This window comes from Salvelinus sp. IW2-2015, linkage group LG9, assembly GCF_002910315.2.
Source record: "Salvelinus sp. IW2-2015 linkage group LG9, ASM291031v2, whole genome shotgun sequence".
Taxonomy (NCBI): domain Eukaryota; kingdom Metazoa; phylum Chordata; class Actinopteri; order Salmoniformes; family Salmonidae; genus Salvelinus; species Salvelinus sp. IW2-2015.
In genome coordinates, this window is record NC_036849.1 from 13953062 (window position 1) to 13969166 (window position 16105).

Below are 16105 nucleotides of genomic sequence, written 5' to 3' on the forward strand. Positions count from 1 at the left end.
AGGTTTGACCCTCTGTAACTTTCTCACTCATCATCATTCATCATTTATTCTGGATTATCCGTAATCATGGTAGCATCCACATTAATGTAGAAGTGTTTAGAAACATATATTCTTATCTACAATAAAAGTGACTTCAACTGCAAATGCATCCAACAAGTTTGTAGAATCACATGCTTGATGTAGTCATTGCATATTAGGAATATGAAATTCCTGTTTCAGGAATATGAAACTCCTGTTTTAGGAATATGAAGCTCCTGTTTCAAGAATATGAAACTCCTGTTTCTTAGTCGTCGTGCCTCTACTCCTTTCTCTTCCTGCCTCTTGCTGTGCTCAGGTAGCAATTACAAGCTGGGCTGATTGCCATAGTCAGGGAGGAAATCAGCAGAGCCAGAAAAGTCTGTTGTTTCTGATAAATTAATGAATGTCCCATTGTCATTTCCTGACACAATAAGACGCGTAAAAATAAAATAAATAAGGTTATTGTCCCCCTCCTCCTTGTTGGGAATATAAATACTGTGTGACAGCAAAGCCTAACACAACTCCAAATAGACTCCCAACTCCCTGTTCTGGGTCTTCATTGACACAAGCACAGTGGTAAAAGCCCAAAGGCCCAGGAGAAGCATACAATACCCAAACCCCAATACCAAACCTATTTTTATTTATTTATTTAAATGTAACCTTTATTTAACTAACCTTAAGTATTAGGTACAACACCAACCAAACTGGCCTTCAGATCAGCACTCACAGGCTTTTTCATCCTTCACCTGACTAAACCAACCCTATCTTACGGAAAGGTAGAAAAGCCTCTCCGTCTGTCCAACCATCTGCCTTGACTCATTCCTATACAGAACCGGATGCCTATGCATATTCCTAAATATAATTGGATATTCAATGTCTGCCTGCTACAAACTTTCTGCTACTTGGCTACTGCATTACACATGTAGAAAAGATGGGGTCATGCCCCTGACACATACCAAAAGGTACCACACATGGCTTTTAATCTTCCTGGTCCACTGCTCTGAGTAGACATGGGATTGTGCACTTCTGGAGTCCCTTAGCTCTGAGCAGGCAGAGAAATATTTAATGATGGCACAATGTCGCTCAGCTGAGTGCTGTCTTGAGTACATGTGAATTTAACATGTGAGATGTAAAGGTGGAAGTCAGAGGTATAGAAGAGAAGAGAGGGGGAAAAGCAAATACACTGAGACTGACAGAAAGTGTTTCAGGGCACATGGATGTGGACCCCCATCGTTTGCATATTTTTGTTAAGTTATTCCAACACCACTACGTCTGATTTAGCTTGTCAAACGAATCATCAAGCCATTGATTAGTTGAATCAGCTATGCTAGAGCTGGATAGAACATCAATGTGCACCATCTAGGATTCCCAGAGGAACGGATGAGGAACACTGGCATACACAGACATTTTTCAAAAGACTCTTCCAACCGTATTCAAAGTTCACTGCTTCAAGGCATGACATCCTCCCACACTTTGATGGATGTGCCAGGAAGTGTCAAAACAGTGGGTGGAAAGAAGATCGAATTTCCCCAAAGTACATTACATCAGTAATGAACAAGATCAAAACACCACAACCTTTCGCTTCTAAAGTGACTTGTAATTTTATTCTCAAAGCAATCAGAAACTAACATAATTAAATTCCATGGAATTCCTCATTCGTACCTCAGTTGTGACAATTGATTGAAGCATAGTGGAAGACACCTTTAATTCGTATCTTAAGTTTAGATTCACCATCCTGTTAAATTGTAATTAATAACCAGCTCTGTTGAATTCCAGTAATCTATTGCTGTGCTCTCTGTACCTACATGAAATGAACATCAGTGGTACAGTAGGTAATCAGATACTTTTATTTTCAGATTTATTCGCTGACACAAATAAAATAGTACTTTCAGCATCCTAATGACTAATGTAGCGTTATATCACTTTTTATATATTAGTCAGTCAGATCGTGGCTTTTCCATTCTTATTACTTGGCCGGTGCTATTCCTAGCTGGGAATGTTCTGTAATTCTGTGGTTATCTCTGCACGAAATGTGAAGTTAAGTAGTCACTCCTTGGCACACATAGAGCCTCACGAAAGCACACTTCAGAGTCAGAGGGGCAAAAGACTTTCTCACTGCAGGAGGGTGGCTTAGTAGAAAATGAGTGTGCCTGTGTATAACCTCAATAAAGAACAACATGGTGCACAACATCCAACAGCAATGTACTTTATCCAGCCCCGCTGGGGCACTTGAACATGCATTACACTTCATAATACCCCAATAATTCACTACCAGCTATTCCAGGCCCACCGGACCTCATCTACAGTATTCAGCTCTATTGCTCCACAATATTGCTTTCATTTCTATCAGTCTCAAGTCATTAGACACAGACGGGCGAATTGTTAACTGTTGAATATTTCTCTGTCTCTCATTCACATATGAATCAGAGACAACAGGAAAACAAAGCCATTCCAGTCCAGACTGGATGTGTGCAGCAGGACAAAGAGATGGGCTAAAATGGGATGAATATAACATGAGGCCGGCCTGTAAAATATGCATCTCCATCCTGGCAATGATAGACCTGTTCAGCTGCTCAGCCCCTTCACTTAATTTACCCAGTCCAATGTTTTTAGAACACGACTCACTCATAACATGAGAGAGGGAGAGAGGGGGAGGGAGAGTGAGAGCGCAAAAGAGAGAGAGCGCAAAAGATAGAGAAAGAGAGAGAGAGAACCTTCAACAAATCACGGATGTCAGTTTGGGATCAGGGTAGTTTGTTGACAGAGTGAATTATCGGCAGGGGATCAGATGGTGCTTGAGCAGCATATCGACCGATCTACTGGTCTATCAGATAGGAACTGAACCTTACCAGGGGAACATTAGTGTCAAATAATGACTGAGACGGCAGGTCTGTTTCCTTTATTTGGAAGGGGTCTTGTCTATGCCGAAAATGACATTACAGTATGTAATAAAGTACTGAGTATATGTTTGTTCTTGTGAATTTACAGGGCTCAACAGGTTAATGCTTTCCATGCCTTGGTAGACGTGAGAGTTAGGCGTAATAGGAAGAATGACAAGAATTACTTAGAGATGAATAGAGAGATGGACAGAATGAGTGTCACCAATGCTACACACCTGACTAATACACTTAGACGTTTTTACACCCTATAAATCAGCCCCACTGTCCAGATAAGTGGGAAACCAAATGCCTCTTCAAACCCAGGACCAATGGAAAACAACGACAACTCAATCACGGGTTGACAATCCCTCCATTGGCAGATTGGATGCCAAGGCTCGTTTAGTGCATGTTGTTCGTTGCAGTTTTGCTTCCGAGCTTCATTTACTGTGTCTTTTTAGAGCTGATGGGGTTTCACAGTATTTAGAGGAGCGTGGGGAAGGACGGTCTCCTACTACAGGAGTGGGAGACAAACATACAGTCATTAATGCAGGTGTGAAGTGTAAACCTCTCCAGGTGGCCGCCATCGCACGACTGCCTAGTCTTATCGTCGTCGTGTCAATCATGTCTAAAGTGAGCGGAGGGCGTAGGAAGTGGGGAGAGGGGGAAGGTGGCATGTCTTGTAATGTGGGCATGTTAGAGTGCGGGTCAATTTAATATGAACTTAGTATTCCTTTTAGGGATTGAATAGAACAAGTTTAAAAAACAGACGAGAAGACAGAGGAACATTTATTCTAAAAGAGCATAGCCGACATGTACATCTTATCTTATCACGCACCTCTTTGCAATCTTTTAGCCAACATTTCAAATCAGTTGTGTCTGCATCCTCTTATTAAGGATGTGCTCTCCTTACCAGAGAATAAATGCATGTAGTGACATTATCATCAGATTAACATTGGTACTGTGTGTGTGGGGGAAAGGCTTCAAAATGACGTTGCCATGGTGATGTTGTCTCTGTGCAGCTTCGACTTGGCAGTGTGTTGAATCATTGAGATGCGGCATGTTGTTGACTTGAATACAATGAGATGAGATACAACAAAGCCACAGAAGCCAGCATGACATCCCAAACAAGGCCATGTAAACCAGAATGGAATCACATTCAAAGTCGTGGCAAACAGCACAAAATCAAAGCCATGGCAATAGCATTATCATTATTAAAGCCATTATTGAATCACAAACTAATCAACTGCATTATTATATAATTACAGTGCAATTATTGAAATACTGTGTAACAACATGTTACTATAATGTGTAAAACTTGTGTGTCACTGTAAACGCTGTCACCCATTCAAAGGGTTATTCAATGCTATGCACTTCTTCTAATCAGGTAACATTCAATTTCCATCCATGCCCAGGCTTCATATCACTGGACACTGCTGCTATTCAGGCACTCTGCCCAGGGTTCACTACCATGTTCCCTATGCAGAGGTACAGGCACCATGTACATCATGGACCTAAATCCCCATAACTGAAAGGTACACAGATCTACTTTAGCCTACGCCCCAGTGAGCCCTATAGAGTGGACTACCATGCTGATCCTAAGTCTTCCAAGCAGCAATGTCATGTCCTTATGACTCAACTGTACCAGAGCTATGGCAATCAAGTATGCTCCAACTCAAAGCAGCAGGAATCCATTCGCCTCCGTGCACAGTCAAGGCCTGCACAACTCAGCATAAATGGGATTGTTAATGATGGGGTGAGCATCCACACACATGCACACCCTCACTCATTCCCACACACGCATGCACATACGCACGCACGCATACACACGCACACACACACACAAACACATTTTAAGTTTAAAAAAAGTTTGGAGGCTCTTTAATTTCTGATGATTCATCCTGGGTCAAATGAACTAACAGCAACAAAGTGTCCTCAGTGACTCCAGATTGAACTCTGGTAAATTTGCCAGTAGAACACAGGGCCAGTGTCATGCAACTAACTGAAAGCTACTGGCCTCAATAAAAATAATACAGGCCAGGTCAAGATCTGAAAGGAGAGCGAATGATACATGCATTAGGCTTGGGCGGTGTACCATATACAGTTGAAGTCGGAAGTTTACATACACCTTAGCCAAATACATTTAAACTCAGTTTTTCACAATTCCTGACATTTAATCCTAGTAAAAAATTCCCTGTCTTAGGTCAGTTAGGATCACCACTTTATTTTAAGAATGTGAAATGTCAGAATAATAGTAGAGAGAAGTTTCGGGTAGCCTTCCACAAGCTTCCCACAATAAGTTGGGTGAATTTTGGCCCATTCCTCCTGACAGAGCACACACTTTTCCAGTTCTACCCACACATTTTCTATGGGATTGAGGTCAGGGCTTTGTGATGGCCACTTCAATACCTTGACTTTGTTGTCCTTTAAGCCATTTCACCACAACTTTGGAAGTATGCTTGGGGTCACTGTCCATTTGGAAGACCCATTTGCGACCAAGCTTTATCTTCCTGACTGATGTCTTGATATGTTGCTTCAATATATCCACATACTGTTCCTCCCTCATGATGCCATCTATTTTGTGAAGTGCACCAGTCCCTCCTGCAGCAAAGCACCCCCACAACATGATGCTGCAAACCCGTGCTTCACGTTGGGATGGTGTTCTTCGGCTTGCAAGCCTCCCCCTTTTTCCTCCAAACACAATGATGGTCATTATGGCCAAACAGTTGTATTTTTGTTTCATCAGAACAGAGGACATTTCTCCAAAAAGTACGATCTTTGTCCCCATGTGCAGTTGCAAACCGTAGTATGGCTATTTTATGGTAGTTTTGGAGCAGTGGCTTCTTCCTTGCTGAGCAGCCTTTCAGGTTATGTCGATATAGGACTCGTTTTACTGTGGATATAGATACTTTTGTAACTGTTTCCTCCAGTATCTTCACAAGGTCCTTTGCTGTTGTTCTGGGATTGATTTTCACTTTTCGCACCAAAGTACGTTCATCTCTAGGAGACAGAACGCGTCTCCTTCCTGAGCGGTATGACGGCTGCGTCTGTTTGTACAGGTGAACGTGGTACCTTCAGGCGTTTGGAAATTGCTCCCAAGGATGAACCAGACTTGTGGAGGTCTGCAATGTTTTTTCTGAGGTCTTGGCTGATTTCTTTTGATTTCCCATGATATCAAGCAAAGAGGCACTGAGTTTGAAGGTAGGCTTTGAAATACATCCACAGGTACACCTCCAACTGACTCAATCATCACATTTTCAAATGTATTTATATAGCCCTTCTTACATCAGCTGATATATCAAAGTGCTGTACAGAAACCCAGCCTTAAACCCCAAACAGCAAGCAATGCAGGTGTAGAAGCACGGTGGCTAGGAAAAACTGCCTAGAAAGGCCAAAACCTAGGAAGATACCTAGAGAGGAACCAGGCTATGAGGGGTGGCCAGTCCAGTCATAGCCAATCATTGAGAGTATCTCTACCGCTCCTGCTGTCTCTAGAGAGTTGAAAACAGCAGGTCCGGGACAGGTAGCACGTCCGGTGAACAGGTCAGGGTTCCATAGCCGCAGGCAGAACAGTTGAAACTGGAGCAGCAGCACGGCGAGGTGGACTGGGGACAGCAAGTAGTCATCATGCCAAGTAGTCCTGAGGCATGGTCCTAGGGCTCAGGTCCTCCGAGAGAGAGAAAGAAAGAAAGAAAGAGAGAATTAGAGAGAGCACACTTAAATTCACACAGGACACCGGAATGATGTCAATTAGCCTATCAGAAGTTTTTAAAGTCATGAGATAATTTTCTGGAATTCCAAGCTGTTTAAAGGCACAGTCAACTTAGTGTATGTAAACTTCTGACCCACTGGAATTGCGATACAGTGAATTATAAGTGAAATAATCTGTGTGTAAACAATTGTTGAAGAAATTACTTGTGTCATGCACAAAGTAGATGTCCTAACCGACTTGCCAAAACTATAGTTGTTAACAAGAAATTTGTGGAGTGGTTTAAAAACGAGTTTTAATGACTCTAACCTAAGTGTATGTAAACTTCCAACTTCAACTGTATACCAGGGTATTTGGAAATATCCAGGGGATGGTTTTTCAATACCGTAAATAGGTTGAAACTACTTCTTTGAAGTCTTTAAATATATTTCAATATTTGTAGCTACTTTAAGTAAATACCTGCAGTCAACTTATGCAATTGTTAGGAGATTGTAATGAACACGATGAGAGACAGAGAGCTGGTTTCAAGCGCAGGTCGCAGCAGGTGTTTATTGTAAAGGACCACAGGAGGAGGTTGGTAGCTGGGTCCAGGGGCAGGTAGAAGGTCATGCACAGGGGTCCAACAAGGCAACAGTACAGGCAGGGAAAAGGCTAGTAACGTCGTCTGGGAGATCAGGCAATAGGTAGATAACAGGAAATCCAATAGGCTAAAGTACAGGCAGGGAATAGGCATCGTTAGTGAGGCAGGCAAAAACTATCATACACAGGAGGAGTAAATTATTGGAAAAACAGAGCTCCGACTAGAAATGTGTCACAAAACAAACAATACCTCACAATGATGGGATGCAAAGAACTGAACTAAATAGTGTGTGATAATGACATACAGGTGTTTGAACAGGTGATCAGAATTCAGGTGATTGGGATCTGGAGAGTGAGATCTATGTGTTTTAGAGTGTGAGCTGGAAAGTGGGATGGAAAGTGAGCTGTGTTCAGGGGTGTTTGAGAGTGTGATTTGGAAGCAGACATTACAGAGATAAAGCAGATTGCGTTCTTCATTTCACCTGTCACATAATTTTACATTATGAAGCTTACCATAGATCCCCAGGACAGTTGAGCCAGTCTCGTGCATGTTTGTAGGTGAGTCCAGTTGTGTAACGTTTTATATTGAAAGTCAACAGTGTTTTTTTGGTTTAATCCATTGATCAGGGACGTGCAACTATAGTTTCCTTCACAGAAAATACATTAGTGCAACATATACAGCAGAAAATAGCTTCATTGTCATCAGATGTGTAACGGTTGTCGTCGGTGGAAGGAGAGGAACAAAGCGCAGCGTGGTTAGTGTTCATCTTATTTAATAAATCCAAAACTGAACACTTCAAATACAAAACAACAAAGTGAAAACCGAAACAGTTCTGTCTGGTGCAGACACACAAAGACTGAAAATAACCACCCACAAAACCCAACAGAAAACAGGCTACCTAAATATGGTTCCCAATCAGGGACAACGATTGACAGCTGCCTCTGATTGAGAACCATATCAGGCCAAACACAGAAATATAAAATCATAGAAAAACTAACATAGACAACCCACCCAACTCACGCCCTGACCATACTAAAACAAAAGACAAAACAAAGGAACTAAGGTCAGAACGTGACAAGATGACAACAGAAGTGCAACACTATTTGGCTGGCAGCTACACAAGTAAATGAGCTTACAATAACGTATTTGTTTTTGTAAAGTTTATCATAGCAACATAGTAGCCACCTACATTTGCTAATGTTTTGATTCAAATTAATCTAGCATTTTACTGGAAAAAAGTAGACTGGCTACATGGAGAAAAGTAGCTACACCAGGCAGAGTGCTGTCTGCTGGAAGAATGCCTGTCAGTAGCGGTGCTTGGGTAAAATCACCAGAGAAACCAATCCAGAAGAAATAAAAAGCCATATTACAACCTATGTGTTGTGATAACTGCGTTGTTTGCTCTATAACCTGTTACAGTAGTTCATATGCTTTGACACATATTGCATGTAACAAACAGTTACCTGACCGTCAGCATGGTCAAGCAAGGTAATGTTTTCGACATTTTCGAACTACTAAATAACTATTGATTTAGAACCATGGAGAGTTACCGCAAGTTGCAGAAAAACAGGAGCTGCCTCCACAATTCCAGCACCATTTCAACTTCAACATTTCAACATAATCTAATCACCTATGTTTAGTCCAATAAAGTGACAACTAAAAGATCTAAAAAACTATTTTGTCCAATCAACGTAAGCTAAATATGATGTGGCTGTCCATGGCACTGATTTCTGTGTGTGTGTGGTGTGTGCATGTGCGTGCAAGTAGAAAAAACATGTTAACTCACCCTATTTGTAGAAAAACGCCAATGCCATCCTCCTCTTTTATGTTGCCTAAACGGTCTATGACTCTGTCATGATACAGTACATGCTTTTCGTTTCTGTTGTCCTAGACTACCTGGCTAAAATACTTTCTCGCTTGCCTAACTTCCTTTCCTGGGCAACGTTAGGTAGTTAACCATAACCTTAACCTTAAACTAGTTACAATGAATATTAACCTTCTACATTGCCATTACAATCACTGGCCAGTACGGAGAATTAAGTAAAACAACAAGTCCAAATCCCTATCTCCATCCATGGCTAATTTAGGAAAGGGCCAATTTTAGCTAGCTAGCCACTGGATAGCCACTGGATAACATCACGAGATGAAACAATTCAGTTTGTTTCTGTCAATGACATATGCTCTCAATGCGATCTGATAGGTGTCACGTTCTGACCTTAGTTCTTTTGTTATTTCTTTGTTTTAGTATGGTCAGGGCGTGAGTTGGGTGGGTTATCTATGTTCGTTTTTCTATGTTGTTTTTTTCGTTTGGCCTGGTATGATTCTCAATCAGAGGCAGGTGTCGTTAGTTGTCTCTGATTGAGAATCATACTTAGGTAGCCTTTTTTCACCTGGGTTTCGTGGTTGGTTGTCTTCCGTGTCTGTGTGTTCCACACGGAACTGTTTCGGTTTTCGTTCGTTCACTTTATTGTTTTGTATTTCAGTGTTCAGTTTGTTCCATTAAATATTCATCATGAACACTTACCACGCTGCGCTTTGGTCCTCCTCTCTTTCTCCCAACGAAGATCGTTACAATAGGAGTGACGCTAAATCCAAACTGGATTCCCTTTGCTCTTTTTTTTGGTGCACCAGGACCATTCACAGTTGAGCTCACACAGATTAGCTCAACGCTGATTGGCTATTGTTTTATATATTTTTTTCAAGGGAGGCCAAATGCTCGTCAACAAAAAGTGTCAAGGGATGCCAGTTCCATGCTACAGGTGTCAACAATGCTACGAGTGGCAACAATGTCATACTCTTTTGGACCAGACTGTTACGTCCGTTGTTGGAATGAGACCAAGGTGCAGCGTGGTAAGCGTACATCTTTCTTTAATAGATGCACACCCCCCCAAAAAAATATATATAAACGAACGTAACGTTCTGCAGGCTACACAGTAACTATACAAAAACAAGATCCCGCAACTTAAGGTGGGAAAAAGGGCTGCCTAAGTATGATCCCCAATCAGAAACAACGATAAACAGCTGCCTCTGATTGGGAACCATACTCGGCCAACAAAGAAATAGAAACATAGATTTACTCACCCAAGTCACACCCTGACCTAACCAAATAGAGAATAAAAAAGGCTCTCTAAGGTCAGGGCATGACAGACCCCCTCCAAAGGTGCGGACTCCGGCCACAAACCTGAACCTATAGGGGAGGGTACGGGTGGGCATCTCATTTCGGTGGAGGCTCCGGTGCGGGACGCAGACCCCGCTCCGCTTGAGGCTCCCCCCACTTCGGTGACGCCTCTGGTGCGGGGATCGTCGCCGGGGACTCCAGACCGTAGATTGTTGTCGCGGGAGGCTCCGGACCGTAGATCGTCGTCGCGGACTCCGGACCGTAGATCACTGCTGGAAGCTCCGGCCTGGGAACCCTCGCTGGAGGCTCCTGACTGGGAGCCCTCGCTGGAGGCTCCGGACTGGGGACCGTTGCTGGAGGCTCCGGACTGCAGACCGTCGCTGGAGGCTCCGGACTGGGGACCGTCGCTGTAGGCTACGGACTGGGGACCGTTGCTGGAGGCTCCGGACTACCGACCGTCGCTGCAGGCTCCGGACTGCGGACCGTCGCAGGAGGCTCCGGACTGCAGACCGTCGCAGGAGGCTTCGTGCCATGGATCCTCACTGGAGGCTTCAGGCCATGGATCCTTACTGGAGGCTTCGGGTTTTATTAAGTTTTATTTTTGAGTGATCCAATACATAATATAGTACACTTATCATAATTCGGTTGTAATCCAGAGAGGTTAGAAAAATGATCTAGATCCTCTATGAGGCTGTGGAGGGATCCAAATTGTGAATTAAAAAGAAAACATGACTCATCAGCGTACAATGACACCTTTGTTCAGAAGCCCTGACTGTCTAGCCCCATGGCATTATTGTTGGATATAATGCCCATAATAAATAGATATGCTGATAGTGGACAACCCTTGTTTTACTCCTCTTGACTGTTTAATACTTTCTGAGAAGAAGCCATTATTTATGAATTTACCTAGGGTTACTATACATAACTTTACCTCATTGTTTAGGAGATTCTCCTAAATTGATATATTTCAGGCATTTATATATGAATTCTAGTCATACTTTATCAAAAGCCTTTTCAAAGTCAGTTATGAATACCAGGCCTGGTTTCCCAGATTTTTCATAGTGTTCATATGTTTCCATTACTTGTCTTATATTATCTCCAATGTATCGTCCATGTAAAACACCTGTCTGATTAGGATTAATAATATCCAACAATACCTTTTATATTCCATGTGCAATGCATTTTGCTAACATCGTTGCATCACAACACTGAAGTGTAAGGGGCCTCCAATTTTTTAATGGACTGGATATTTACCACTTGGGTCCTGTTTCAGTAATAATGAAATCAGACCTTGTTGAGTATCTGATAATCTAAAATTTTTATAGCAGTGGTTAAAACATGCTAATAACGGTCCTGTCAGTACATAAAAAAAGGTTTGGTATACCTCAACTGGTTTTCCCGGACTTAAATGCTTTAATTGCATCAAGATGTTCCTCCTCTGTAATTTGGCCTTTCTGTACAGCAGTTAATTTTACATTATTAATAGAAAAAAAATCTTACATTTAACTTCGGTTAGTGGAGATGGAGGAAAAGATGAAAGTGGAGATGAAACGAAAACATATGCTTAAAGTACTTTGATTCCTCTTTCAATTTTTGCGGGTGAATCATGGGTGACTCCATCATTCGTAACAAGTTTCATGACTCCGTCATTTGTAACAAGTTTCAGTATGTTATTTTTGGTAGCATTTCTATGTTGAAGATTTTAAAATGATTTCATGCATTTTCCCCCATATTTCATCTAGTTTGCTTTATTTTTATAATATATTACACTTGATCTTTCTTGAATAAGTCCCAACATTTGTTTTTGTTTTACCTCTAACATATTCTGTGCCTCTATGATACAGTTTTTATTACTTTGTAAATATGAACTCTTTTGACCTACTGTATATTGCATTTGCTTTAAAGATGAGTATTGAATTGCATGGCTTCTAAAGGCACATTTAAAAGTGTCACATACAATAAGGGCACCTGCTGTACCTACACTACCGTTCAAAAGTTTGGGGTCACTTAGACATTTCCTTGTTTTTGAAAGAAAAGTTTTTAAAAAAAAGTCCATTAAAATGACATCAAATTGATCAGAAATACAGTGTAGACATTGTTAATGTTGTAAATGACTATTGTAGCTGGAAACGGACAAATTAAAAAATATATATATTTTTTTTTTTACCCCCTTTTTCTCCCCAATTTTTTTCCCCCCCCATTCGGGGGCTTTGGCTTTGTTGGACCAACCCTGCCAGGCAGACTCAGACTCTTGAGGGGGCAGTGCTGCTTTAGTGGGTCTCTGATCGTGTTTATATTTCTGTCTTGGCTGCGTATAGGTTACTTGCAGTAGGCCTATAAAACAGATAAGGACTTCTTCTTAATGTGTGGGTCGCTCAGGTGGGTGTTTAGGGATTAGGGTTGGGGATCCTTCCATCATGATAGGACAATAAATACATTTTATTTTAAAATGTATATTCCATATCTGCACAAAATTGAAAGCTCTCTCTGTCACAACTCCTGCTCGCAGACACACATGGGCTCTGGCATTTGCAACCATTGTCCTTTTTCACCCACTTAACTCCACACTTCCCCAACATCAAAACATACCCCACCTTCCATGCCTTCTATGTCCTCAGTTTGCTGTGTTTTTATCCCTACCATGTTGATTCCTACATCATTTCAGGCTTTTGAGTACTTTTTTGTTCCAGTTCCTTATAGTTGAATATGTATTATTTTAATAATTATCCTTTCTTCTAATGCTGTCTTGTCTATTTATAAAATACTATAAATAGAAAGCTGAATACTAATTATTTTACAACATTCCCCATCTTGAAGGGTATTTTGAATTTGTATTTTATTTCTTTATCAATTGTTGTATTTGATTGTTTTCCTGTTTTTATTATTACAATCCCTACCATGGATAGTATTTTCGTGTTCCATTATTTGACTCCTCTATGGGAACTTTGTATTATTTAGAATAGCCATGGAGTAGTCTTGGTGTCTCGTAACAGTTGGTTATCAATGTACAGTTTTTCAACTACGAGAGCTACACATTTCCCTATTCACCTTGAAGAGTTGGTATAGAACTTTGCGCCATTTTGCAATTTCCTTTGGGAACTGATCATTCATGCCTATTTTCATGCCAGCGAGTCTTTTGCCCAGGCTTTTAACCATTATTTTATCTTTAAAGGATTCAAATTTGGCAACGATTGGGCTCTTGTATTGCTGTCCTCTCTGCCCGAAACAGTGTACACTTTAGAGTTTGATTTTGTCAACAGTATCACCTGGGATTTGTAGCACTTTAAAAATGAATTATTTCTCCACACTTTCAGGATCATCACCCTCATTTTCTTTAATACCAGTAAGTACGAGATGTTCTTGCATAGATATAGTCTGTATTCCAAGTCAGGCTTCTCTCAGAAACATTTTCTCCTTGTTAAGTTCTTTAATGTCCATTTCAATACTATTGACTGTCCCTTTTAGCTTGTTTGTTTCTTTCTCCATTGTCGCAGCTTTTTCATCACTCATCCCGAGGCTCGTCTTCAACTCCTCTATATCTTTACTAACTAGTTCAAGTATGCCCAATTTATAATTTATCGACTTTATCAAGTCAGTTTCTACACTTACCATTCCCGTTGGTGAAAAGCATACATCGTATGTGTCTGTCGAGGAGTCTTGTTTTCTTTTGGGGATTGGTTCTCTTTGCTTACTCTCCGACATGTTTTTGTGTTGATTGTATTGGTGATATTGCTCGATAAATTTCCCTAACCTTATAATTTGTTTTGTGTTGTTATTCAGATTGAAAGTCATTGCCCACAATTATATGGAGTGAAGTGCTAATATTTAGTCAAATGTACAGACATTGAATATTACATTTTTATCTTGAAGCATTCTGCACTGCTGTCTTCAGTCCACCATTGAAGCTTGCGTTGTGTTAATAACATCAACTATATGTAGGCTACTTAGCTTGTTTGATGCTATTAATATTTAGCTAACAGTCTCCATGGAAATGTACTATTACTTGTGCTAATTTTGTTAGCATTCTGGTAATAGATGCAGAATGGTAGTATTTTTGGCGCCCCCTTGTGAACTAAGCCGGTAATACCGTACATTTCGGGATGAGAGAAGGATGGTATGACGATATGAAAATCTGGATACCACCCAACTTTAGCGTGCATATTTCCAACAGCAGGTGATTGTATCTTTAATTTGTGGGCTGAGAGATTACCCTATACTCGGTTCATACCGGCATTGGCATGGCAAATTCAAGGACTTTCAAGGACTTTTTCAAGCACTTAAGTGTAATTTTCATTTTCAAAACAAGCTCTCACAATCTCACTGCAGAATTAGACGTTCATCTATGTTCTCCAAACGTCAAATTTCAAAGTTGCTCCAAGCGTCCATTTTCAAAGTGTTTTTGTTGCTCTTGTGGCTCAAAGGTCAAATTTCGAAGTTAAGGGTTAAGTTTAGGAGGCACTCACTCTGAATGGTTAAATTAAGGATTAAGGGTGGGGATAGGGATTAAAACATTAAGTTTAGGCAATCATTCCAAATGGTTAAAGTAGGGGTTAAGGTTTGGGATTTTAAAAAATTCTCTGTCCACAAAACTTTAGCAAAAGCCAATCCTACTTGATGATAATAGCGCTCACTGTTGCCCCAAGTGGCCAGTTTTGAAGGCATTTCCCGACGTCCTCAGGACATGGACAGACATCCAATTTCGATGTCACTCTTGATTGACTTGGCTGAATTTTCAAGTACCTATATTTGAAATTTAATTGATGTAATAGCCTATAGAACAAGCAACCTAAATCAAGGCTCAAGGGCACAACGAATTGCAAAAATCACTGAAGCTGGAGACATATCTCCCTCTCTAACTTGAAGCATCAGCTGTCAGAGCAGCTTACCGATCACTGTACCTGTACACAGCCAATCTGTAAATAGCACACCCAACTACCTCATCCCCATATGTTTATTTATCTTCTTGCTCTTTTGCACCCCAGTATTTCTACTTGCACATCATCATCTGCACATCTATCACTCCAGTGTAATTATTTAGCCTCTATGGCCTATTTATCGCCTTACCTCCCTAATCTTCTACATTTGCACACACTGTACATAGATTTTTCTATTGTGTTATTGACTGTACGTTTGTTTATGTGTAACTGTGTTGTTGTTTTTGTCGCACTGCTTTGCTTTATCTTGACCAGGTCGCAGTTGTAAATGAGAACTTGTTCTCAACAGGCCTACCTGGTTAAATAAAGGTGAAATAAAATAAAATAAAATAATAAAACAAGCCAATTCAACTTAAATTACATTATATTGCAGTTTGTTTTTGTCTGCACTGTAAACAACAGTTTAAAGTAAAAGTCCAATAAAGAGATGAAAGAAATGGAAGAGAGATGGAATAAAAGGAAAAGAGGAAAGAAAGACAGACAGTGGTGCTGTGAATGTGTAAGGATTTAGATGCCGTCCTCAAACCATCAGCAAGATGGAAAAATGACCCTGCAATACAGTAAATAAGTCTCCTTTTGAAAAGCCAGCAAAACGTGTATTTGTGTCAGGAGCAGTCAGCATTTTTGGGACACAGACAGGATTGGAGTACTTTTCATACATTATGTAATTGAAGAGATAGCTCTGCCTCTATTGTAACCTTCTTATCAACTAACCCAACATATGAGGCAGATTTCTTGTCAATGTGTTCAGGCTAAAATGGGTTTAGAGCAGTAGTGGGGCCTCAGCCCTATAGCGGTCTTTGGCTCTGCCTGCTCTGGTTGGCCCGTCCCCTACTCTCATGACAATTTGTTTGTTCTCCTCAGAGATGT